This window comes from Mytilus galloprovincialis, chromosome 1, assembly GCF_965363235.1.
Source record: "Mytilus galloprovincialis chromosome 1, xbMytGall1.hap1.1, whole genome shotgun sequence".
NCBI lineage: Eukaryota > Metazoa > Mollusca > Bivalvia > Mytilida > Mytilidae > Mytilus > Mytilus galloprovincialis.
Window position 1 is genome coordinate 111,990,808 of NC_134838.1, and position 27,215 is coordinate 112,018,022.

At 31.0% G+C, this 27,215-nt stretch overlaps 1 long non-coding RNA gene across 2 annotated transcripts; it reads left to right on the plus strand.

The window, feature by feature from the left end:
* The first annotated feature begins 704 nt into the window (after positions 1 to 704).
* Positions 705 to 27,215, plus strand: LOC143051837 (uncharacterized). 2 transcript variants are annotated; one of them, XR_012970918.1, is made up of 6 exons: positions 705 to 871; positions 4,826 to 4,946; positions 9,209 to 9,252; positions 16,704 to 16,840; positions 25,261 to 25,390; positions 26,565 to 27,215. It is a non-coding gene; the product is annotated as an uncharacterized LOC143051837 (long non-coding RNA). The 2 variants fall into 2 exon arrangements; XR_012970921.1 differs by having other exon boundaries at positions 16,707 to 16,840.

Below are 27,215 nucleotides of genomic sequence, written 5' to 3' on the forward strand. Positions count from 1 at the left end.
TCCATTCCTACTGAAATCTTGATTTCTTTCCAAATTAGCATTAGATTCCTTGACAATTGTATACCTGGAATGATATCTGCACCATACTTTTTTTCTATCACTTGGTCTGCATTAAAAAAATATTTACCTTAACTATTCTATAACAAAGGTTGTAACTAACTCCTGCAAAATTAACCTCAGGCAATTTTGTCTATTTTGTTGAAGCCTGTTTTGGGTTAGGGACAACATCAAGTTCAATGTAGGATAAAAAACTTAATTCACATAGTTTTTTCACTTATCCCCCCACCCCCCCTCTTAACTTAATTTGGGAAAAATTTATTTACCTATATGGATATAGGTAAAATCAATTTGGATTAACAAAACTTGCAGCAATGTTGACCCCCACCCCCAAACTATTTGACTTAAGTTTTTTATCCTACATCGATCTTTTGATGTCGTCCCTTAGGTGCTCTTTCACAACTTGAATTATCTAGTTTACCTGATGCAGGTTGATATTTAAGAAAAAATAGTGCTCCTCAATAGGAATCATATGTTAGCGCTCCTCAATAGGAATCATGTTTGTGTTGCTCAAATTTACATAAAAATAACAATAAATAGATGTTGTATGATAGTCAATGAGAATTCTATTCACCAGAAACAAAACAAAACTAGGATGTAAACAACTATAGGAACTTTTGAATTGTTTTCTTCAATATAAACAAACCCAGTGCCTATTTCATATGCTTACATTATTGGGCTATACTGAAGTAAGGCTTTGGGGAAATAGATTGTCAATAGAATGTTGACAACAAATTACAGAATATGGGTCATCAGAGAAACTGCAATGGTCAAGTTCTGCTACAGAGACAAAGGAAACAGAGATTTATACAAGGTTAGTGTTGTTACATTTATATTTTGATTGGAAGCTTCAGTTTTCTTATTGATTGAGTGGTGGTATTTCATACTAGGAAATATTTGTTAAGGGTGCCAAACATAAGTGTCTGTTTTGTAGTGACAACAAAATTCCCAGAAATACAAAATTAGTTTACATGGATTTTTTTTATTGATACTGTGTTGACATATTCCAGTTCCAAAAATACAGGAACCCATTGCTTTTCTTTGCCATATATTTAGTTATTTCACTAATTTTTAAATTTCACATGCATAAATATATGATCTCTCAGACTTAGTTCAGTAGTGAAACCCATGCTAAAGAGGTCTGTCATTTTGGTTGTGCAGGATGTATAAATACACTAGGATCAGGGCTTTACAGTATTTGTCATGTCTGATCTTTCGTTTGTTCATCCAACAAATGTTTCTGTCATTATCTTGACAATGATGAGTTGTTACCTATAGCCCTTTTTGGGATCAGTGAGACAATCTCTTCCTGTTTGCTGATACTTTGAATTTTTCAGTATGTCAAATGAAGTTACATGTATCTCAGCTACTAATGAAAAGAATGATTTAACATTTAGTCAACAGCTTGAAAGAGATGCCTTGCAACATTTGGTTACTTTTAAAATCTGTCAGATCACCTGCTTTCAAATACTTATAATGTATGATGAATGAGCTCTGAAAAAATGAACACTTATCAAAGGTTAAATGTCAGAATTTAGGCAAACCTAGATCAGTTTAACCCACTCTTCATGCTTCAATGGCTTTGTAATGGTGTACATAGATGATTTTGACATAATTTTGGTTCACTAAAAATGTGAGTGTCCGTAATGAAGAAAAGATTTATATTTTTGTAATTTGCTATAAAGAACCATTTGTTGTAATTGTTGACCATATTTGTGTTACTCAGACTGTAAAGTTTGAATTTAAAACGATTCTCATTTATTTGTTCTTGTTCAGCCTGCGACTTCAGTCGCAAAAGCAAGGCATAGGGATTCTACATTCGGTTGGGGTTGGGGCCGTGGTCACAAATATTTACTCTGTGGTTAAAGTTTTTGAAATTTTAATAACTTTTTTAAACTATCCTGGATTTCTACGTACCAGGACAGAAGCATGTGTATGGTCATAAGATAGTATCCATATGTAAACTTTGTAAAAAAAAGTCCCGTTTATCCGAATTTTTTACTTTTGAATGGACTTTTTACCAAATAACATTATATTCCCTCTGTGGTTAAAGTTTGAAAAAAATTAATGAATTTCTTCAACTATCCTGGATATGTACCAAGCTTGGCCAGAAGCTTGTTTATGATCAAAAGCTAGTATCTAGAAGGAACTTTTGTAAAAATTTATTTCCTGTTTTTCTGTATATTACTTATATAAATGGACTTAGTTTTCTTCCAGTTTACATACAGTCTGCAGTTAAATTTTTTCATAAACCATCCTGAATTTTTACCAAACTTAGGCAGAAGTTTTTTTCAATCAAAAGATAGTACATGTATCAAGAGGAAAATTTTTAATATTTTTTTCCCTATTTTTGTTGAGCCTGCAACTTTTGTTGCAAAAGCGAGACATAACAATCCTACATTCTGTCGTCATTGTCAATCAACCAAATGTTATCCCATTGAAAACATTGACAGCAGCAAAAGTAGACGAGACACTGGATTCTGCAGAACCCCTACAAATTATTTTATTTTTTAAAGCAACCCCAATTCTCCCACTACCACTATCAAATGCATTCCTTTGTCTACTGTAAGACCTTAGGTTTTTTTCTTACTGTAAAAAAAAAATAATTTCTTCCTATTGATAGCAATAGAAATAGAAAACAAATTAATTTTTAATCGAACCAAAATCATATATTTTTGTGCAGTTACTACTACTAGTCGATAATAAATTGAGAAACAAGTGATTCACCAATTTATTATCCATATTATTTTTTCAACTCTTGGACCTTCTTTTACAAAGAACCAATATGCTGAATGGAAATGCCAAATACCATGCTGCTGCTTCGTTAAGTGTTCTTATGTTATTGACTCCTATCATGAAAATATTTGTTCAACAGGTTCGTCACCCTTTTCAAATATTTAAAAAATTATATGAAAAATGAAAATGATTGTCATCCAATACAATTATTCATTGTTGATAATTATGTCTATTTGATATGTTTACATTTGTTGGTGTATAAAATAATTAGTTTTATTATTGTTTGAGGTCATGGTTATTGTACTTGAACTTTTAAACCGAGAATTCTTTAGTAAATAGATTGTAATCACACATTAGAGTATCCTTTCAACAATGGCTTTATTGGATTACATAGACCATTAATAATCATTACTGAGGATTCACATGGAACAAAAACATAATAACTATTGTTTTATTTTCTTAAATGAATATTTTATTAATTTCATTTTTCTTACAGTAATTTTATGTTTGAAGTAAATGTTAATTGATGAACTTATTTGACATTTGTTAATTTTTAAAGCCTTTGGATATACATGTCTTAACAGGAACAAATAAGCTCTTGAAGGGTAATTGCCAAGCAATCTGATGAGTATATATCAAGCTAAGGCATAGGTATGCCATTAAAATTGTATTAAAATCTTACATATCCAAGATTTCCCAACTTCCCAAACTAATTGAGTTAGAGCTGTTTTTTTATTTGCACAGCAGCATTGTATCAAATGAACTTTAACTTTTCCCTTTTGATTGGTTTTACACTAGTAATTTTGGCAGAGGACATTTTAGTGCATTGATAGGACATTTGAGCGAAAAAAAATCGCTAAAGTAGAACCCATTTAAGGGCCTGATTGTTAACCCATTTTAGAAAAAAAAAAATTGTCAATGCCCATTTTAGCGAAATATTTTTAACCCATTATAATAAGGAATAACAAAAAATTGAGAGACTCAAGACAGCACAATATACAAGATTTAATCAAATGTTCAAAGTTTATTCTGGCCTGGAATGTATACCCAAGAGAACGTACCTAATAGGCTCTGGATATACCCCCTGTCCATAGTCATATACTATAAGACTTTGGAGTTTCATATCATTTACATTTTACGTTTTTTTATCAGATATTTTTTTTTACTATCAATGTTGAAATGTCCCAACACTGATAGTAAAAAAAAAAATATACGATAAAAAACCTTGAATGTAACTGAAATGAAACTCCAAAGTCTTATATTATTATAAGACTACCCCTGTACAATACTGTTGAATTGCATTAGAAACTTTTCTTTCTCTTTATCTTATCTAGATTTTGGTGCACATTCGTCTATACTTCGGATTTTTATATACTAGTATGTTTTTGTTTGCATTTTGAATTAAAAAAAAAAACGCAAATAGCTGGGTGACAACTAAATTGGTCATTTTAATGGCATGGAAATACTCTGTTTCATTATTTTTTCGCTTTCAATTACACTGAACTTCTGCCAGAAGCTTAGTGAGTATTATTCAACCAGGTCAGTTTTCGCTAAAATGGGCTATTGAAAATACAGGTGAATGGATTAATTCGGCGCTAAAATGGGCTCTAATGTTGGCGTTCAAATGTCCCATAGTAGTTCAAAATTTTTCGCTAAAATGTCCTGCGCCCAGTAATTTTTGGGGCCCTTCATAACTTGCTATTCAGTGAACCAAGGCACCGTGTTGAAGACAGTACCTTGACCTTTAATGGTTTACTTTTACAAATTTTAACTTGGATGGAGAGTTGTCATGTTGGCACTCATACCACATCTTCTTATATCTATTTAATGTTTGTTGAAAAAAAAAAAGGAGAAGTGACCACACAACCCAAATTTACTAATAATTTTCTACTGTCTCTGTTAGATAGCAATATTTGCATGTCCTAAGATTGATACATAGAAATAAATATGTAAATAAAATATGTTTGTGAATGAACCCTAAAACAAACAATACAAATTTGTTACAAAATCATTCCTATTTTTAACTTTTCAGCCACTTGATAAATGGTTCTATTGGTGACAATTCTAGTTCAGTGAACTGTAGGACTTCACGATAGAAGGCAAACAACAACTTTATCTAGAGCCACTGAACTTAATATCTATAACCACTCAAAGTAAGTAAAGTTCATTTTAAATATTATTTCCTTATCAAGTTTATTTGTTTTTCTTAGAAATATTGAGATGTTTTAATTCTTTGGTTCAAGTGCACCAGATATACCCATATTTAGACTTTGCTCAATTGGTTGGCACTCAGCATTGTATAAGAAAATTGTTTGGTGAAATTCAGTTAAAAAAAATTCTGTTATACTATATATCTACTCTTCTCCCACTATCAAAGACAGGGTTCCCACTTTACCAAAGAAAAGGGTGACTTGGTTATGAAAATATAGTCTTTTTCTGGTTTGCAATAAAACCCTTGCAAAAGTTGGGAGTGCATTTGGCTGTGCAAGATGTATAAATTCTCTGCCATGTCAGGACAGAAACTTGATGTTAAGTCCTATGCTCATGTAGAGAAAGTGCATGATAAGAACAATTTCAACAACTCCTTGAGGGGTCTATAGGTGAGGCTTGTTTAGGGGGGGTATCAATATCCCATATCCCATTAAGTTTTTATCCCAATATCCCGTATCCCTTTAATGTTTACCCCTAATATCCCAATAAATATTTTTTACAAATATCCCATATCCCTAAAACTATTTTGAAATATCCCAAAAAATCATTATAAATTCATTCCCAAGCCCATTTTTTTCCTCATCATCACAACGTCAACAATTTTGACTCTGGGAAAACAAACTGTGTTAAAGGAAATTTAGTGCATACTTCTAGTAAGAATATACAATGTATGTGTCCAAAAGAAGAAGTGTTCCATCTTAGAGCCTTGTATAACAATCTCTTTTATGTGATGTTAAACGATAAATTTAGTGTAAGGGGTCTAATTTCAGACTTTTATTTAATTGGTCAAACCGTGATGCATATGACTGTAAAATATAATTTTGATAGCATTCTTCTTTCATTGATAAGAAACTTCATCCTACACGTTAACCTATGTTGGAAAGAACAGAAGGACTCAACCCTGTCTCTTGTCCAAGATTGCTCTGACATCCAACGGCTGTTTTGCCAGACAAGCTGGAATGTAGGACGTCAGATCACGTCCATATCAAAAAGTGGATATTTAAATGTAGCATGCAAGTTCAATAACTCAAAATTTAACACAAGAAAGCTTTCTGCTAATGTACCTACATTACACTTAACTGAACATTGCAATATTTTTACAGCAGGCAAAATTTGCACAGCCCTTGTTTTGCAAAGAAATAAGACAACATTTGACTCTGTGATCTTGACCTTTATGAATTACATAGATCCCAATATGTTTGTTACTTTTTTTTAATTTCCTTCCTCACAACACCAGTAATAGAAAGAAAATGTATTTATTTACATTGATTATTTAGTAATTATTCGTTATTAACATAGTTTATACAGCGAAATATATACTTTTTGATATGGGACGTGCTCTGACGTCCCTCGGCCCCAGCTTGTCTGGCAAAACAGCCGTTGCACATCAGAACAATCTGTGAAACGTGGAGACCTCTGAAGATCCTCGCCACGCCACGTAAAAAATAAGAGGTATAGAATATCCTGTAATCATATAAAGCATCAAAACAAATGACAACATTGACAACAATAAGGCTTAACTCATCAGATGGATACATCTAACAAAAATCTATGATTATTTCAAGAAAATTGTCAATGCATATGAGCATATAACATAAAAAAAGATGTGGTATGATTGCCAATGAGACAGCTCTTCACAAGAGACCACGTGAGCAGAAATTAACAACTATAGGTCACCGTACGACCTTCAACAATGAACAAAGCTCATACCTCATAGTTAGCTATAAAAAGACCTGAAATGACAAATGTAGAACAATTCAAACGAGAAAACTAACGGCCTAATTTATGTATAAAAAAAATGAACAAAAACAAATATGTAACACAGCAACAAACGACAACCACTGAATTAAAGACTCCTGACTTTGGACAGGCACATACATACAGAATGTGGCGAGGCTAAACATGTTAGCGGGATCCCAACCCTCCCCTTAACCTGGGACAGTGGTGTAACAGTACAACATAAGAACGAACTATACAAATCAGTTGAAAAAGGCTTAACTCATCAGATTGATACAAATAGAAATACATCTAACAAAAACAGAGAGTGGACGTGACCGAGTACTTGTACATCCCATCAACAAAAAGACACTAAGTACAGATCTGAGAGTACTTGCAGTTACTGACAGCTAGTTCAAAGCCAATTACAACTAATAAAAAGTAATGCATCTGAGACTAAATTATCAATCATTACACATCCAACATCCAAAGGCACGGTAAACAACATCTCCGTAAAAATGAGGATGTGCTATCCCGTTTGAAATGATTTTTTTACAGGTAGAACCAAACTTCAAAACCAAATCTAGAATTTAGTAAAGATTTTAAGTGATTTGTGGTAACTAAATTCCTGACTTAATATTATTTACCAGTAATACATAGATTTCGTTCATTAAAATCCAAATCGTTACAACAGACACGGACATAGAGGAAGTGTTGTGATATACAAACACTGTAAGATAGTGCCAAAGAAACATCACCATCCAAAAAAGGAAAATTAACAATAAGGAACGAAGTATGGAAAGCAAAACAAATACTTTTAAAATTATCAGTACATATGAGCATATAAATATCGAAAATAGATCAATACTTTTCGCTTGGGTTTGGATGACTTTTAAATAAAACGACCATTAACTCAATTAAAATCAACAAAGCACTAACATGACCTTTAATATTAAACTTTTTGGGGCAATTTTATCAAATGAGATGTAAATATTTCTGTACTTAACTTTTAAATTCCACTTATTTTGTTTTCATGTTAAAAATTCAATATCCTTATAAATGCATCAATATCCCATATCCCATTTACTTTTAGGACAAATATCCTGTATCCCTAAAATTAAAATGGCAAATATCCCGTATCCCAATATACCCTATACAAGCCTCATAGGTGGCTTGCTTCAAGACTTAACTTCTGTTTCTATCAAATACATACCCTCATTTACCAATGGTATTCTAAACTTTACACCCTTTATTCTGGTTGAAACACTATTGCAGGACCTAACTTTTTAAACAATATTTATTTGTTTTCATCCTGAACATATTTGAAATATTTGCCACTGGACATAAAGTAAACACCAATCAATCACTGAACCTCCTCTGTTGTTTTGCAGTCACCAGTGTGAGAAGTAAAGGCCCTGGCTTGATCTATTCATTGTCTTGAAACTTGGTGTTTGATGCTCCTTAGCACTGTCATTAATGAGTTAGAGCTAAGACTAAATGACTTGAAATTCAAATGATGTTTACAGCTACAGTGACATGTCTTCCAGCAGACTGTTATCTTAGCACCTTAAATGATGGCACAGATTGTCAGTCAAGTACAAAGGACAGTACCAGTCAGAGTTTGGTCAATGCTCTTCAACCTCATACTTTATATGCTTTGAAACCTTTTTCATTTGAGATTCACAGACAAGTCTTTTATAGAGGAAAAGTGCTTATTGCATACATTCCCCATTTCCATTCTCAATTTAAACATTTTTAGCCTTTAAGTCTATGATTGAGTTTATTCATATCACGTTAACATGTTCTTGTCCTGATATGCATGAAATATTTGCCACTGGACATGAAGCACTATCTGTTTCCATATGATTTACGTCTCAGCATCTGAGCATCCCATTTATGTGAAATTTTGTCAAGAATGTATATTTGATGTTTATTAAGATAAACATCTGGAACTCAGATTTTTTTTATCGACATCAATAGATGTTTAGCTACATAGGCCAATTAAAAAAATATATAATACATAAAAGGACTGACAGTAATTATAAAAAAAAACCAGTAAAACAGACCAAACTTACCACCGGACTCCCTATGATAACATTAGAGGTACAAAGTAAACAATAACATAACAGGGTTCAGAAACATGGATTTATACTGGTATTATTTTATATCACTTGTTAAATTAACCAAAAGTGTATCAAATGTTTGCATCCTTTTATTATGCCCTATTGGGGAATTTATTCACTAATGCGATTTATAACTTGTATAAAGAGAGAGACTTTTAATAACACATCGCTGAAAGGACCTTATACAGTTATACTTGTATGATGTTCAGATTATCTATTTGTTACAGTATGTACATGATTTATAATTATCTTTAGCAGAGTTAATTGCCCTTTATATTTTATGAGGTAATTTACCACCTCTTATAGAACAACATCCTTTCACTCTCCCTACTTTCCTACAAACTGTTTATGTTTATAATTGACAGACACACAGAGAAGGCATTGAAGAATGTAAACATCAGATGTCAAGGTAAGATCTAGAGAACATTGTCCTTTCTTGGCCTCGACAGAGGGGTGATCTCTGATTGGGTGATTAACCTGTCCAGGTTTAGTAATTTGATATTCTTTATCTGGAAACATCAGTTATTTATCTTTTTTTATTTTTATAGTGTCAGACCCAAAGTCAAATATCAATTTTATTGAACTTAAAGACAAACTGTGCCATGACTGCATTGAATGTACTAAAAGTACCATATATTGATCCTGATTTCCGTTGTGAATTATTTTTAATGTGAATGTTTGTAGTTTTTTTTAAAACATGAATTAAGTCTTTTTATAGCATGTTTAGAAATTCAAAAGCCTTAGAGAAACATTTCTTTATATGGTCTCAAAATATATATATGCTTGTTTCCTGCCTCAGTGAAAACAACATTGGGAGGTGAAATTATTTCATTTGTAAAAATATATTTTATGTAGGCTATATTAGGAAATGTCGTAAAGTGTAACATTGCTTAACTAAAAATGGCCATGAAATATGATAGACAATTAAGAGAATTTGAGGGTCAGGAAACAGAACTCTATATGTTTTAACCTATTAATCCAAACATATATTTGAATAAAAGGCAATGAGAAGTATATTAATGTGTCAATAAGGCAGCAATCAAACCACATTAATCAGATATATGTCATTTATTTCTTCTTATAAGGATGCATCATTAAATTTTCACAGATTGGATTTTAGAAGCTTTAGCTTTTTGAAGTACATGTATTGATATATTTGATCTCCTACACCACTATATAAAAGGTTGCATTTTACTTGTAATGGAATTCTCATGAAACATATATGATATAAAAGTAATTGTTTCTTTAATTTAAGAGTCACTTAACTGAAAAAAGGAAACCAATAACTGGTTTTAACATGTATTTTATTATAAGAGTTTTTCATACTTTTGTTCTGTGTCTGTATTGCTATGACCAAAATTGGTTTGCAATAAAGACTTATTATCATTTATTGAATTCTTAATTAGTAAGATTAGTCAGACAAATTTAGTTCCACTAAATGCCAAATAAAATTTGTAAGAGTGTATATGCATATTCTTACAAGATATTTTATGAGTTTTAATGCAGACCAAATTGAGACGCTGATATCTAGAGGTTGATTACTGTTTTGATTATTTTTATTGATGTTATAAACCTAGGAAAAAATATCTCTCAAGACCATGACCTCCATACCACTGTTTGCACAAAACTGTTTTGTTGAAAGTATTTTGGAAAAGCATAAAGATGTATAAACTGAAAAACACTTTGATTTGAACATTTGAACCAGGACAAGCACTTAAAACATGGTACATTGTAGGAGATTGACCTTTTATCCCAGATCTCATTCCAGGACACGGATCAATAAAAACTCTGCAGTGTATTAGGCTGCTATTGATTTCCTGATGCAGATTGTCTAAGTTGTAATGATGTTTCTGCATTCCAATATCTAAAGCAGTATCCAATACTGAAAGCAGTATGCAACATTTCATCCTATAAATATTTATCAATAAATGATTTGTTTTCTCTAGGTTGTCTCCCTTTGTCCATTAGAAAGATTGTCTGACCATGTCTTAGTCTGCTACTATTTTGGCATATAAAAATTATGACTTTCTTTGTATGATGTCTAGATATATATAGATGTATAAGGATTTTTTAAGTCTAGAAAAATAGGATTTATAAGATGCTTCAAGGACAATTGTATCTAAAGAAAATCAATAAGTCTAAATTTCTTCACAATTGATATTTAAGATGATTTACTCTCTGTTTACCATAGATTAAACTAAACATTGCTTAAGAGCAGATGATGCTGTACTTTGAGGTTTTTCAAGTAGTTTTAGTCTGGAATGATATTGAGCATACACACATGCTACAATTAAACAATTCTAGCAGACTAAAAGCTGTAATTAACTACTGAATGACTTAATCATTTATTTATGACAAAAAGAGTATCATAACTATCAGATGAAATTTTGAAGCCATCATTGATTTGTAAGTTGAACTTATTAAAATCCTTTTCCATTTATCTTGCAGCAGGCCATCTATAATATCCTTCTTTGTATATAGGTTTTTTTTAATATGCCTAGAGTGTTGTCTTCTTATAACATAGATTATAAGTTGTAACATCCCTATTCTAACCAGACATTGAGAAATTTATTACTTTTATCATGACAGGGCCTGTTATCAGCTGATTATAGATTGTTATGTGATTTGGGTTTTGCTTATTGTTGAAGGCTGTACAGTTATATGTAGTTGCTTACTTTAACATCATCTTTTCTTTGGTGGAAGGTTGTCCAATTATTCAAGGGATTGATTAAATGATTGTTCTAAGCTAAAGAAGTCTTACTTTGCTAGCCTCTTCTTCTTTCACATTTGGTATGGTTTGAGGACTAGATTCTGTAGTTATGCAAGCTGAAATTATTTTATTTTATGTTTGTGTTATGTTTTTGTTTACCTTTTGTCCCCTAGCAGGCATAGTGTATTGGCCTGTAAATGATGTTTGATAAACAGATGTTTGATAAACGAATGACAGAACTTTAATTATCCTTCATCAAGATTAAAGTTACAAGTGTGTCACTTTTCTGCTATCTTCACAGTGTGGTATTATAACTTTCACTTAAGATAAACCTAATTAGCTCAATTTATACCACTTAAAAATTTGACCTATGGTCAATCAATTTAAGTTTGGTTGAGATTTGTGTATTCATTTTGTTGTCTTATTTATGCTACAAATCAAATTTAATAAATCTAAACTGTTTCAAAAATAGTAAAAATTGAAGAAAAAATTTTGGAAATTAGTATTGAGACTACTGCTTATCTATAAAAAGCTTGTAACTAAGGATACAGTTTGGGTAAAAATAGAAATATATGGGAATGATGTGCATGATTCAGTAGTATAGCATGGACTTCCATGATTATAGTATATATTTTACCCTTAAATTTTTTCATGAGGCTTATACATACTATTCAATATCACAGTTCAAGCAGTTATTGAAACTGTACCTGAAAAAACATTTTAAAATTTTGTTTTTCTTGAAATTCCTCTTGGTATAAGATCCTTCCCTTAAGGCAGAAACCGAATAAGATAGTACATGGCAGTAGTTTAAGTTAACATTCCATGTGACGGTAAACCATAGTTACCTGGAAGGCATCGCTACGCAAACGAAACCTCAGACGTGAACCACAAAAATCTGATTATGCTAATGATTATGCGGATGTTTGTCACTTTGATGCATATAATATTATTAATGAAGATGATATGTCTTGTTTTGACAGGATGATTTATATACTTCATGGAACGATTTAAAAGGTTACATTTCTTGAAATATGTACAAAAAATTATCATTCATTTATATAATACTCTATACAATTTGAACAATTGTGAACTGGAAGCTTGGAACATGCCTCTCATTTTAAATACATTATACATGTAATTCATGTTAAAATCACAGATTTGTCTCACCTCGACAGAGTCGTGGAGGCAAGGCTTACAAATGTAGGTATACAGTTGGGGACAGTACAGGCTGCAGCATCAACAATTAGTTAAAACAGACTGATTAGTCAGATTAGGGGCTCCTTCTAAAGGGCAGGCAACAATATTTGGAATGCAGTCAAAGAAGGATAGGCCATTCTCATTTCTATGGAGATCATTAGGTCGACCACTCGTTCATACTTGTCTGAAAAAATATAACCTATGGAATGCTTTATTAGTAACACTCCTTGAAAACTTGGTGTGTGTTTGTTTATCCCACATTGGCTAGAGATATAGGGGAAGAGCTGAGATCTCACAAAACATGTTTAACCTGGCCTTATTCTCTCCTGTCCCAAGACAAGAACCTTTTTATTTCAATTCCTTTGTATGTTTTGGAGTTAAGTTGGCAGCTTTTTTGTTAACTATAATACATTATTATTTAGGGGCCAGCTTAAGCCTGCCTAAGGGTGCTGGATTTTCTCACTGGATTGAAAACTCATTGATGGCCTTTGGCTGTTAGAGTGGGGTGCACATATTCCACGGAGACACAATTTCGCCGTTTTATGATTTTGAGGTGTAAAAACTTCAAAAGATGGCTGAAATGGGAGAAATATGCAGTTAATTGTATTTTATAACAAATATGATTATGTTTACACTTAGACAAAAATGAGGCACTTACCGCAAAGGATAAAAAAATGGACAACGATTTACGGCCAATTTCCTGAATGAAAAACAGGATTTCAAAGAAATATTTCTTAGTAATTCTTTGACTGATTGCCCTTAATTTCAGTCCTTTACATCTTTGAAATGTCTGCTATTCATCTATAATGCAATTGATTTGATAAATACTGGTTAAAGCTGCAGTTGTTTGGTTTAAAATAGATGTTAAAAAGCGGTGAAGATGTGTCCCCCATTGACCAAACATTAGGAAATTTCACACACCCTTCAATCTAACTTTTCAGATCATTATTTTCAAACAAACACGTTTTCAAGCTTCAGAATATTTTGCATTTGAAGTTATCTTCATGGAGAAATATCAGTATACTTCATAAACATATAGACCTGAACATCAACTGTAGAAAACATAGAAAGATATGGCGAAAATGAGCACCCTACTCTATCTGCTTTTTTGGTCTCTGATCTTTGTCTTCTGACATATTTCCTGTTTCCATTCTTTATTCTATAGACTTTGAAACTTTTGCTAAGTTAAATGATAAATTTGTGACTATGGTTAGTTCTAGTTGAATTTAGTTAATATCACATTATTTTTCTCAATTAATAGAGTAATGGTATTATTAGGCAATATAGGACTAAATTTGTTGGTAAATGTAATCATTACAACCTGACCCTGACCTCATTTCAACGGTTCAGTGATCAAATATTAAGATTTCATAATTAGGTCAACATTAGGTCATCTATATTTGGGGTACAGGGTAACTTTGGAATCTAGCATTATGGCTCAACTGTTAACATTTGTTTTACCCACTTGCATAAACAAATAAAAAGTAGCAAAACAAAACATTACCATTCATTTAACAATGATAACAAAACAGTCAGTGCAATAAATTATATAACACGTAGCTGAAATTATGCAAGAGCAGATTAACTGGTGTGGGTTTGGATGGATGGGTTGGGGAATGTGGGTGTGTGTTGCTATATTGTTGCCTCATTCATACTAAAATGAATAACAAACACTAATAATTGTCAACATATGGTCATGTTATCCATTGTATATTTCCATGATCTGTGTCAATCAAAATCTTTATTAGATAACAATATTAACATGCAGAATACCATAGTGTCTTTACTCCATTTTCAATGGATCTACTTTAAATAGCATTATAGTTCATTGTCCTTATGTAACTAAGTGCAACATGTTCCCGCGTCTTTGATCTATAAAAGGTAATTGATTAAAACATTAGTTCTTGGGGTCACAGGAGAGACAAACTTGTCAACATAAATTTATCTCATTTTACTGCTATTGTCTTAAAAAGTAGTTATATATTATTTTTAAAGTAAAAATTTGACAGACGACCAAAGGAAAAAAAAATGTAGTAGGACGTGTATAAATTTTATGATGTATATTAAATGCAAATGAATACACTTTTTTTGTAAAAACTTTTCCCACATTCTCAAGTTGTTATCACCAATTTTAATATTGGTGTATAAGTAATTGTTCAGATTTATAAAGTTTTACTCTATTTCTCTCATACTGATAAGGAATCAGAAGCAAAAGTTAGAAAGGTGTTAGAAATTCATAAAAGTTTTAAAAATTCTATGCTGATCTAGTATATATAATTCAACTTGTAATAAAACTATTTGTTATGCTCCAATATTTCACAAACATAGAAAGATACCTAAAAACACGGATGAACCTGTTAATTTTATGCCCCACCTACGATAGTAGAGGGGCATTATGTTTTCTGGTCTGTGCCTCCGTTCGTCGTACTGTCCGTCCGTCCGTCTTTGCCTCTGTTCGTCCGTCCGCTTCAGGTTAAAGTTTTTGGTCAAGGTAGTTTTTGAAGAAGTTGAAGTCCAATCAACTTGAAACTTAGTACACTTGTTCCCCATGATATGATCTTTCTAATTTTAATGCCAAATTATAGTTTTGACCCAAATTTCATGGTCCACTGAACATAGAAAATGATAGTGCGAAGTTCAGGTTAAAGTTTTTGGTCAAGGTAGTTTTTGATGAAGTTAAAGTTACATCAACTTGAAACTTAGTACACATGTTCCCTATGATATGATCTTTCTAATTTTAATTCCAAATTAAAGTTTTGACCCCAATTTCATGGTCCACTGAACATAGAAAATGATAGTGCCGAGTGGGGCATTCGTGTACTATGGACACATTCTTGTTTATTATTATTTAATATATAACTGATCATATACAGTTTATTGACACTTATGATCGTGCATACTGTTGCAGGGGACATCTGTCTGTCATGTTTTGTTAGCTCTCTCACCTGTACAATTCTTACATGATTTTTATAAAACTTATATCAGAGGTTTATATCAGCAATGTCTCAGACAATTTTGAAAATCAGTGTCAATGTACTATTGTTAAAACTTATTTCCCTTGGAAGTATTAATTGTATCAGAAAATTTCAAAAATCAGTGCTGATCAAATATTTTTACAAGAGTTATATCTGGAAATATCAATTATATTGGAAATTGCACTGCATTTGCTCTCAAGCTATTATTTATCTGAGATATTAAAAAAAAGTTTTAAAGAAGGAAAAAAAGGAAGTTTTTTTTAAAGTTATTTCCCTTGGACAGATAAAATATGTGCAATGTGTGGGATATTGAAACTCTCTTCTTTAATTACAGTTAGTTCGTGCATTGTGCTGTTTGATACACCTATGTCTTAGGGTTTGAAGGTTTTGAGCACTCACAAATATATTTAACCTGGTCATATTCTTAATGTACATGTCCAAAGCCAGGAGCCTGTAATTTAGAGGTTGTCATGATTGCTTTGGAACATATTTGTATTTTGTTAATTGTTGTATTATAAACAGGCCTTTGGTTTCCTTGTTTCAATTTTTTCAAATTTTATTCATACACATGATTCTTAAAGCTAACAATGTAGTATGGGTCTTGTGCATTGTTGAAGGCTCTACAGCAATCTGTAATTTTTCACATCTTTGGCAATGTGTCTTTTTTAAACTTATTTCTGATCGGCAGTCATACCAAATCTCCTTTTACAGTGACACTATAAAGATGACTACTACTCAGAGAAAACTGGTGATGGCAGGTCAACCTCTTCTTGTCCCACCGATGTAACGCCTATTCATTTTTAACCTCATTTCAAAGGTTACCTCTCCTATAAAGTTAGTTTCTCTCATCTTGTTAGTGACTTTTATTTACAGGTTTAACTGTATTTGTATTTATAAGTTACATGTCTTTTTATAAGATGCTGCTGTATAAAAAGAATTATTTGTTTGCACATCAATTTATTGAGTATTTTCTTTTAGTAGACTTTTCGCTGCTGGTTGATTGAGAAGTAAAGGAACTGGGACGTAAACCTTGGACACATAACTGGGACACAATGTTAGGATGTAACAAAACCATTGATTGGCACTGAAAAGTATCAAGATTACAGCTCAATCAGGTACAATAGTCTGATCAAACGTTTGAATCTCTTAGCATTCACATTATAGGCAGAATATCACATTATAATGAACTTTAGCCTCGTTCATTGATATCTCTTCATAAACTTAGACAGATTATGAATTTGTCATCTGTTGTTTCACATCTTCAGCCATAAGTGTCTAGAGAGCTTTGTTCCTGATAATTAGCCAGTACAAAGGTTGCAGATTACAGAAGTCTGCTTTACCTGTTGAAACAAAGACAGAAATATTTGTGTAGATACATTTTACTGGTGTTAAGTATTTTGATAACCCCTGTCCTTCAGATTCACAGGTGATATAATATTGCAAAAAGATATAAGGCCTCCGGATATATTTGAAAATATTTGACTATAATACTTCAAAAGAAATATAAAGGATTGGTCTTGTTAGCATGCAAGATGGCAAGGAACTTACTGGTTCGGTTAGATATAAATACATAGATGCATCACAATTACTATGTATGTGACCTACTAAGTAACTTATACCTGCATAATTAAACAATTTAATGTGCTAAAAGTCTAACATTATTAGTCAATTCCATGTACTAAATGGCTTGCATAATTAGACAATTTAATGTACTAAAAAAAGACTTAACTTATGCATACATGTCTCAACCCTATATGTCCAATTTTTTTTAGATAGTTTATTTGCACAGCAAAAAAAGATCTAAGATTGAACATGTTGTTTATGATATATTATGTGAATAATTATAAATTGTATAAGGATTACAACTTTTGTCTGCATGTAAGTAAATCAAAGGTACTCACATGGTGTTTATCTAGGAATATTATTTTACTGTCTTGTTGGATTACCACTTCATATTCATATAATTTTCTTCTCCTTCATAACAACCATTACAAATATTATCTACAGCACAATTTAGGAGTAAGAATAAGATTTTTTTATTGTTCCAATTAAGGACACTTGATGGGCAGCACAATTTAGGAGTTAGAATAAGAACATTTTATTGTTCCAATTAAGGGCACTTGATGAGCAGCATGACATTTATTCACGCAAAACGCAGTACACAAAAAAAAAAATACATTGAAATGATATATTATTTTTTCAATGTAACACTATTATGCAGATAACTTGAGTTAAAATAATGTCACCTATTTGAAAATTAAAAAAAAAAATATTTGTGTTTATTCAGTTTCGAATGACAAGGTATTGTTTATTTAATGTGAAGTGTCATACAGCAAAGAAAGCAGCAAAGCTACATAAAGAAGACATGTAAAATAGGCATGTCAAGGCATTTAAACTGCAGATTTTCTCATCAAGATGTTTCATTCTTATTGTTTGTTTATCTGTAAAGACATGACAAAAGTTTAGAAATAGACATGTATAGTATGATAATTGGTCTGTTTGTATTCAGTGTCACTGTCTCACAATCTTTGCTGATTAAACAAACTTTTCACTTTACCCTAATAATTATACCCTGGAAAATGTCAACTGGAAAACATTGTAGAAATAACATTTTCATCACTCTGGTAATGCATATTTTGCATTTTGATTTTGGAATGAACCATTGATCCCTTTCAGTAAAAAGAGATGGACTGTTTTAGTCTAAGGTCTAAGGTTTAGCTTTTGTTGCTCATATTTTACAGTAACTTTTAAATAAAGTTAAAAACACAAGAAAGCAAATCATACAATTTGGAAGTCATCATGAATGAGATGAGTTCTCACAAGAACATGTGTAAAATGAGCCAAAACTTTATTGATGAGGCCTACTCATAACTACTGCCATAATGTCGTTTTCAACCATGTCCTGACATAAATTTTTCCAGTTTTCTCATGAGTACTGCTATATAAGTATTTTCTATTCTCATGAACACTACCTAAAAATTCTTTTCCAATTTTCTCATGTGATTTGAGCACTACACAGCTACTTTTGCATAGGTACTATTTCTGTACTTAAAATGTGTAGTACTGGAAATTTACTTTTAATGTTTTTGTACAGAAATAATACCAACAACATTCGTTTTGAAATTAGAACTTTAAGAGATTTGAAATAGACAAACTTGTAAAATGCATCTAAAATGTAACGGTGTAACCAAAAACATGTAGTACTTAGATTTCAAGTACAAATCAAGTACTGTAAAATACAGGTACCTAAATATTACAATAATTTTAAGATAACACCATAGTACTGAATATTAAAAGTAGATTTCCAGTACTACATATTTTTATGCCCCACCTACGATAGTAGAGGGGCATTATGTTTTCTGGTTTGTGGGTCTGTTTGTTCGTTCGTTCGTCCGTCTGTTCGTCCCGCTTCAGGTTAAAGTTTTTGGTCAAGGTAGTTTTTGATGAAGTTGAAGTCCAATCAACTTGAAACTTAGTACACATGATCCCTATTATATGATCTTTCTAATTTTAATGCCAAATTATAGTTTTTACCCCAATTTTACGGTCCACTGAACATAGAAAATGATAGTACGAGTGGGGCATCCGTGTACTTGGGACACATTCTTGTTGGTACAGAAATAGTACCTATGCAAAAGTGTTTGACATTTTTAATGTTATTGGTACATTTGTATTTATAAAAGTTGATGTTGGTTTGATTTCTTAACTCAATAAGCCATTTCTTTAGAAAGGGGTAGGAAAAAGGGGGAGTTGAGGACAATTGCTAGGTAGCTTTTTTAACTTTGGTGGAAAGTTGTCTAATGGTAATCATACCTCATCACCTAATTTTTATTAGTTGATGTTTTGAAATCTTTGATTACTGAATAAATCTTAACCCTAAGTAAATAGGATACTTCAATGGGATTACCATATACTATTACTCAATAATTAACTGTAAATTCTTGGTTATTAGGTTAACATATAGAATAATAGTGTCAGATATTAAGCATGTTCACAGGTATCTACTAGATTAGGCTGTTATTACAGAATGGTGTCAAAATCTTTAGCAAGTACCCCATCGAGTAATACATTAACAATGTTGAAATTTAATCCTTTCAATTTTCTTGCTACCATTCAGATTTAAAACATTAAAACGCATTTGTTTGTCATCAAAGCATCACCTTTTCATTAAGAATTCAATAATGGAATTTCAAATAAAGATGACCATTTAATATGGAGATATAATTCATTTACGGTTTAATCGGAGAATGTGTTTGTAATGAAACTCTTAACACCGTGAAATCATCATGAAATTGATAGGTGTGTTAGCTGAGAGGGCATTTCCTCATCAGAGATTATACCATTTGGTTAAAATGAATTGGACAGCTTGACATAGACTGACTAGTCCCGAATGTGGTCTTCTACTATTTCATGGTGTTTTCATTTAGAAAATAAATATTATGTTATAGTAGGAATGCAAATCAATGAAAATGTGAGGTCTCTTTTCACATATAACGTAGTCTTCAAGTTACAACTGAAATTGAAGTTTAAGTTATACTTATATGAGTATTTGATTGTAAGATTTTTTATGGTTTGTGCTGTTTTATTATTGATCTTTGATTGATTTCAGTGTTCTTAAAATAAAGAGCACTGTAAACCATTGCTGGTTGGTGTACTTATTGTAATAGATGTAACATCAATGAAGCATAGCTCATGTCATTTTTTTTTTATAAATAATTTTTGTATTACTTTAACCTTAATTAAATTCACTTTTTTTGCTTTTACTATACATATCAAAAAATCTAACTGTTGCAATATTAAACTTATTAAAGGGTCTGTCAGTAAAAAGGTACTGAAGATAATAAACAAAAAATTGATGAAGATTTTTTTCTTTTCTTATGTTTAAATATATGAATAAAAAAAAGCATTTAGAAATTCTTTATTTAGCTGTCCCATTGATCTATGTTGTTTTGTACCATATATTGAATAAAGCTATTATAAAAATTCCATCTATGAATAGTTATAGTACATGTAGGTGTTTATTCCTCGGTCACTGTTTGGTTGACCTAACCTACTATAAAAATGTCATTTATAGTATTATTTTAGTATATGGGCTATCATTCATTTAATACCTCTTATGCATTTATTTATCTTCAATATACTATTGGTCAGTTTTGTTGGTCATATTTGTTTGTATAATATTATAATATTAAGGCTTTAATACTCTTTCAGCAAAAGAAATCGCAAGAAACACAATAAACTGTGGACTGTTCCATAAGTCCATAAATAAAACAGACTTTTGACAATGATATTTTTTTAAAGATCAAATCTAACTTTCAGAAATTTAATGTGTTTAACCTTTCCTTAAGAATGACAAATGTTCATACATGACCTTGATTCTGAAGATCATTTACTGGATAATTTTAGAATCAAAGTACAGTTTTGATGTTTCTTTGCTTCAGCTCATATAACAAAACAGTTAATAATTTATACAGGTATAAAGCTAAGGAAATATGAAACTTATAAATAATTGAAATAAGTCCATAAATAAAACTTTTGTATATAATATCCAGAGGATGTTGATAATACCTTTTCCTTTTTAATATTAAAATTAATGTTTTAAAAATTTCTTTGTTTTCCTTAATAAGGTTTTATCAATGGGAATTCCAGATAAAAAATAAAAAGTATGTTAAAAAAAGATAGAAAATGAATTCATCTATGTTTTCACAAAGTACTATCAATTTCTTATAGGTGGACATATTGAGAGTGTCTATTAGGTTATGTTTTTGTGGTCAGACTGCCAGTCACATCAATATTAATAATTCAATTCAATTCAGTTATTCATATTACAACAGTTTTTGTGACATAATTAAATACAGTATGAGAAAAAATGAATATAAGGCTTTGTTTACAATATACAAATAAACTCATCATATAAACTGCTGCTTACAATGACAAGACACTTTATACTTGGAATGAGTTTTGACAAAAATTAACAAGTCTATTAAGAACTTTATTGTTTTGTCCATTAGTTACAGCAGAATGTTCCATAAGATAACATTTATAACAAGAACCTGCTTGAAACAACAAGACTTGCATTACTTTAATTTCTTCTTATTATTTAAAGCAACACTAAGTTGGCTTCTCTTGTAACATGAACATGCAAAATGATATGTAAAAATATGCAAATATGTGGATAAAGATAACATGTTGAAAAGATGAATATCATCGAATGCTTTTGTTAAAACATGTATAAGTTCTAGTTTGATCAACTGAAATAACTGTATAAATTCAAAAAAAGAATCTGAAAATTCTCACACTGTGGTCGAACCGCTATCAATGGAACTCTGCTATTAAGGTCTAGACCACAGAGATAATGTATGGATGGACAAAAATCATATAATTTATTTCACAGCTGTAATTTTCATTTTAGAAAAAAATTTGCATAAACTGTTATTGGATCTTTGGGACAATCATTGGTCATTTCTTTGGAATTGTCACGTAAATATTTATACACAAAGAGCAATGTTCATCCAGTTGATCCTACCCTCTGGGCCACTGGAAACAATCGTCCGGCAGTAAAAAGAAGGAAATACTTAAGACTTGTTTCACAATGACTACACTTGACTGATGTTTTGAGTGGGAATACAACACCCTTTACAAATTTGGCTATTGAGAAAGTTTGAATGAAAATTAATTTAACTACTCAATGGGATGGTCTATAGGACAAAATCAGCGTTGTCCTAATAGATTCTTAGTAAATCTGAGTGTCATTCCAAAATAATAAGCCTAGTTATGAACCGACAGAAACATATCCAGCCAATTTTAATGGCCAACATCACAATACTTATTATATTTACCCACATACTTGAATTTGAATCTGTCAGATGTCTTAATTGTTCTTTCCAAAGTCATTTGTTACTTAATTCAGTTATAGCAGTCTGAAAAGTGGCTTACTTGAAGCCCGCTTTGAATAAATTTGATATTCATAATAATTTTTACAACTGAAAAAAATTTGAAATTTTCAAGAATAAACAAACTTATTTTACAATTTTGTTGAATTATAAAACTGCTGAATCATCAAGTCTTTAAGGAAACCAAGTAAGAAAGTGTTTGATCAAGTTATTGTTGACTGAGATTTATAAAAACACTTGTCTAGATTTATAAAATTCATGTGAACTGTGATATTACAAATTTTAGAAACACGTAGATGACAATACTATGGCATTTCCTGATTTTAACATTCTGTAAATTTGATAAATCTTCATTCTTACTGATTATTATAATCTCATAAGATTGAGACTGTCAGTGGTTCTCTCTGAGAACTCTGGTTTCCTCCCTTCAATCAACACTGGCTGTAATAATAAAGCCAAGAGTGTTGAAAGTGGTGTTAAACACCAACCAGCAATCAATCTATTTAGTGGTGTTAAACACCAACCATCAATCAATCTATTTAGTGGTGTTAAACACCAACCAGCAATCAATCTATTTAGTGGTGTTAAACACCAACCATCAATCAATCTATTTAGTGGTATTAAACACCAACCATCAATCAATCTATTTAGTGGTATTAAACACCAACCAGCAATCAATCTATTTAGTGGTGTTAAACACCAACCAGCAGTCAATCTATTTAGTGGTGTTAAACACCAACCATCAATCAATCTATTTAGTGGTGTTAAACACCAACCATCAATCAATCTATTTAGTGGTATTAAACACCAACCATCAATCAATCTATTTAGTGGTATTAAACACCAACCATCAATCAATCTATTTAGTGGTGTTAAACACCAACCATCAATCAATCTATTTAGTGGTGTTAAACACCAACCATCAATCAATCTATTAACTCTCTTCAAATTCTCTTCACTTACTCAATGCTTGTCCTTGTATAGAAAGTTAATCTCATCAAACAAACAACAATTACCGTAATCAGAGGACTTGAGACACTTTATGTGGACACTTGTAGTAAGTGACCAGTAGCAAATAATTGACCACTTGTTATTTGTTGCGTAATTTATTAATAAGGCTCCTTTAAGGAATAATTTCCAAATTTTTTTTTATATTGTTATTTTGCATCTAGAAATGTTTGAGTACCTCAGAAATATGATTCATTTTCTCTGAATATAAGTTAGATGTAGCAAAATAATATTACCTTCTATACTGTGGTATTTGTTTTAGGTACAGGTGAACTACTGAGATTTGATAAATTGCTATATGTACATGTAGTATTAGATTTATGACTGAATTTATAATGTTGCAAAAAGAAATGCTGCCCTTTTTCCACTAATAATTACATCTTTGAAAAATTTATTTAATATGAATAAATTGAGAAATAGATTATAGGTCAAAAAGATAGCAACCCAACAAAAAAGTAAAACATCTAATGCATTATCATTATGACCTTCATTTTAGTCCTATTTTCTTACTTTTACAATTTTAATGATTGTCCTGATGTTAAAGATTATACTTGTAGGAAGGAGTTGGTCTTTGATTGATAAGTTATATTTTTTATAATAGCATGACAACTCCTGATTAATTAGCCGATATTTTGTTGATACAATGTAAGAATGATAGATTTAATTAGATGTTATTACATAATTTGACGTCTTTTGGTTATTTTAGCCATTGGGTTGCTATCCCATCTCATAATCCATACCTCCTTTTATTGATATTAATTATGTTGTATAAAATAAAAGGTTCGCAATTTATCCTTCATTACAAGGAAATTAACAATTGAGTTGTTTAACCATATATTATGTTCTTCCGATTTGTACTTGCTTTTACGTCACAAATCTTGACAACGTAACAGATAAAGCACTTATAGCTGACCACCGATGTTTCCTGTCAGAATGTTATTGACAATATTGTTTATTTAATTGTCTTTTTCACGTTTTAACCACTTTATAAGTACATATGTTACCAATAGATATTTGAAATACAAATTGAAAAATAGTTAAAAATAAAGAAAAAACAGTAAATGGCCACATAGTGTCTATGTCATTTGAATTATTGTCTCATTGGCAATAATACCACATCTCTTTAATTTATGTCATAGCTTCACCTTGAAGGAAGCCATCAGACAGCCACAAATTATGATGATATTGGATCTTACTACTGAAGTGGAAGGACTTGGCTGCAGTATGCACCTCTTCATCCCTCTCAAATCCCTTTTTTATTATCCTAGATCTATCCTTGCCATAAAATATTCCTGTAATGATTTGACAGACTACTTCACATAGCTGAAAATCTTAATATACTGCCTGTAAGGTCAATATCCTTGTCTATCAATGCAATAAATTTGAAACGTAATACCATTATTGACAGATTTCAATTCACTGAATACCGTATTGAGAGCATAAAATTTCTTCCTTACTTAAAATGTTCTTAAATATGCTTTTAATATTTATTTATAAATCTTAAATGGTATATGACATCTGTCTTTATAACACTTACCTATAATAAAATTGATGTTTATGTTTTTAAAAAAGAAATTTCTTATGATGTTTTTGTGAATATTTTTGTTTGATGTTAAATTATTTTATAATTATAGATGTCAGGAAGTCAAAAGTGTGGTTTACTTTCCAATGAACAAGTCACATATAACAGAGATTTGGCGGTTATTGACAAATATCAACATATAAATGACTGTTTTATAGACTTAACAAATGATCACAAATTGAGTAAGTTTTATATTATAATGTTTTTACTACTTTATGCTCAACTTGGCAGAAATCTTAAGTAGGAAGCATTTAAGATTTTAGATCATGACAGTAGTCAATGAATTTTTATGATACATTTTGATAATTATAAATTGGTTTTTAACCATTTTGTCACCACAAGACTTTTTATCCCAGAGACAGTGAAACCGATCTGAATTTATCCCATTTTGGGACACAAACTGAATACAATAGAGCTCCATTAATAGAAGGAGACCAGTGCTTGATTGAATTGATCGAAATGTATTTTTGTATGTCCTGACTCCTGATACAAGAGTTCTTACCTCAAGATAAAATATATTTCACATGTTTATTTTTTATTTTTTGTAAATTTATCTTCAATGAGCAAAACCTGTACTCTTGTATAAGCTAAACAGGGCGTTGGAATTACAATTGAGAAAAAAATGACTTATAAAACAGTCCAGTTTGCAAAAACCTCAGGCAAAAACACTGAGTAGTGGAAAAAAGTGTGAACAAAAGCCTAAAAGCTTACAGTACATCTTACACTATTATTTTTAACCAATACCCATCTGTAAATAGACAAGGAAAAAACAGTAAAGATATGCACAATGATAAATTGCAGATTACTTCTGTAAGTTGATTGCTAGTTATTGTGTCATACTGTGAACATATGCATCAGTTATGTCATAGTGAAGTTAAACATTTTAGGTATGATCTGTTATTGCCATTGCTTCTGTGACAAAGATATCTAATTAAATTGTCAATACAGTAGACATATTTTCTTATGAATATGTTGTCCTTTTATTATATCTTCATCCTTTTGGTGTTTTAAAGTTTTATATCGACAATCTCATTTTATATCGACAATCTCATTTTATATCGACAATCTCATTTTATATCGACAATCTCATTTTATATCAAACCCATATGACTAGGAGAAGAAACTGATTCAAACAAGACTTATAATCATATTGTTTTACTAAAATATTTCCATGATAATTATAAACATTCAAAGAACTAAATATTCAATTGAATTTGGTTTGAATCATTTTTTTTTCGTTGAAAATTTTAAACATTACCACTTTATAATATTTGAATATGCATTTTGTTTGTGCTATAAAATTGGCCATAAAATTTGATATATTGTAAGTGAATTATTTTCTTTTATCAAAACAAGGAATAGGTGAATGTTCTAAGATGCTAGTACAACAGTACCAGATTTCCTTGAGTAACTTATGACTGTTGCATTTGTATGCAGGAAATGCAGAGAGATGCCAGAAAGCATGGCTTATAGAACGTAAAAAGCAAGTAACTAGCTATAACATACAACAAAGTTCACATCAAGTCCATCGCAATATGTTATTCTGTCAGACAAAGCTAAGAACTGAAAGTGGCAGTTATGTTGACTTTGACAGAAGGTAAAGTTTCATGTGTGGTGAATACAACAAAGATTTGGGATTGAGTCAGTATTGTGATTGTATCAATCATTTGATACAGTAAAACGCTACTGTTATATCAGACAAAATACCGATGTTACGCCATGATAAGTCACAATACTGTTGACGGGGAAGGTTGCAAAGGATGACCCCTCAACAGATCATCCTTATAACCTACCACGAATACTTCTAGAAACGTTTTCAATAATTATCCTAACAATAGATCATATCCTATGCATGTTATTTTAGATGCTTATGATTATAATCTTTTTTTAAACATATAATTTGGTAACAATGGAGTAGATGCTATAAGAAAACAATTTGTTTGTGTTCATACATAGATATTGTTGCATGTCAACAACAATTTTAAGGTTCTTGACGTTGATATAGTC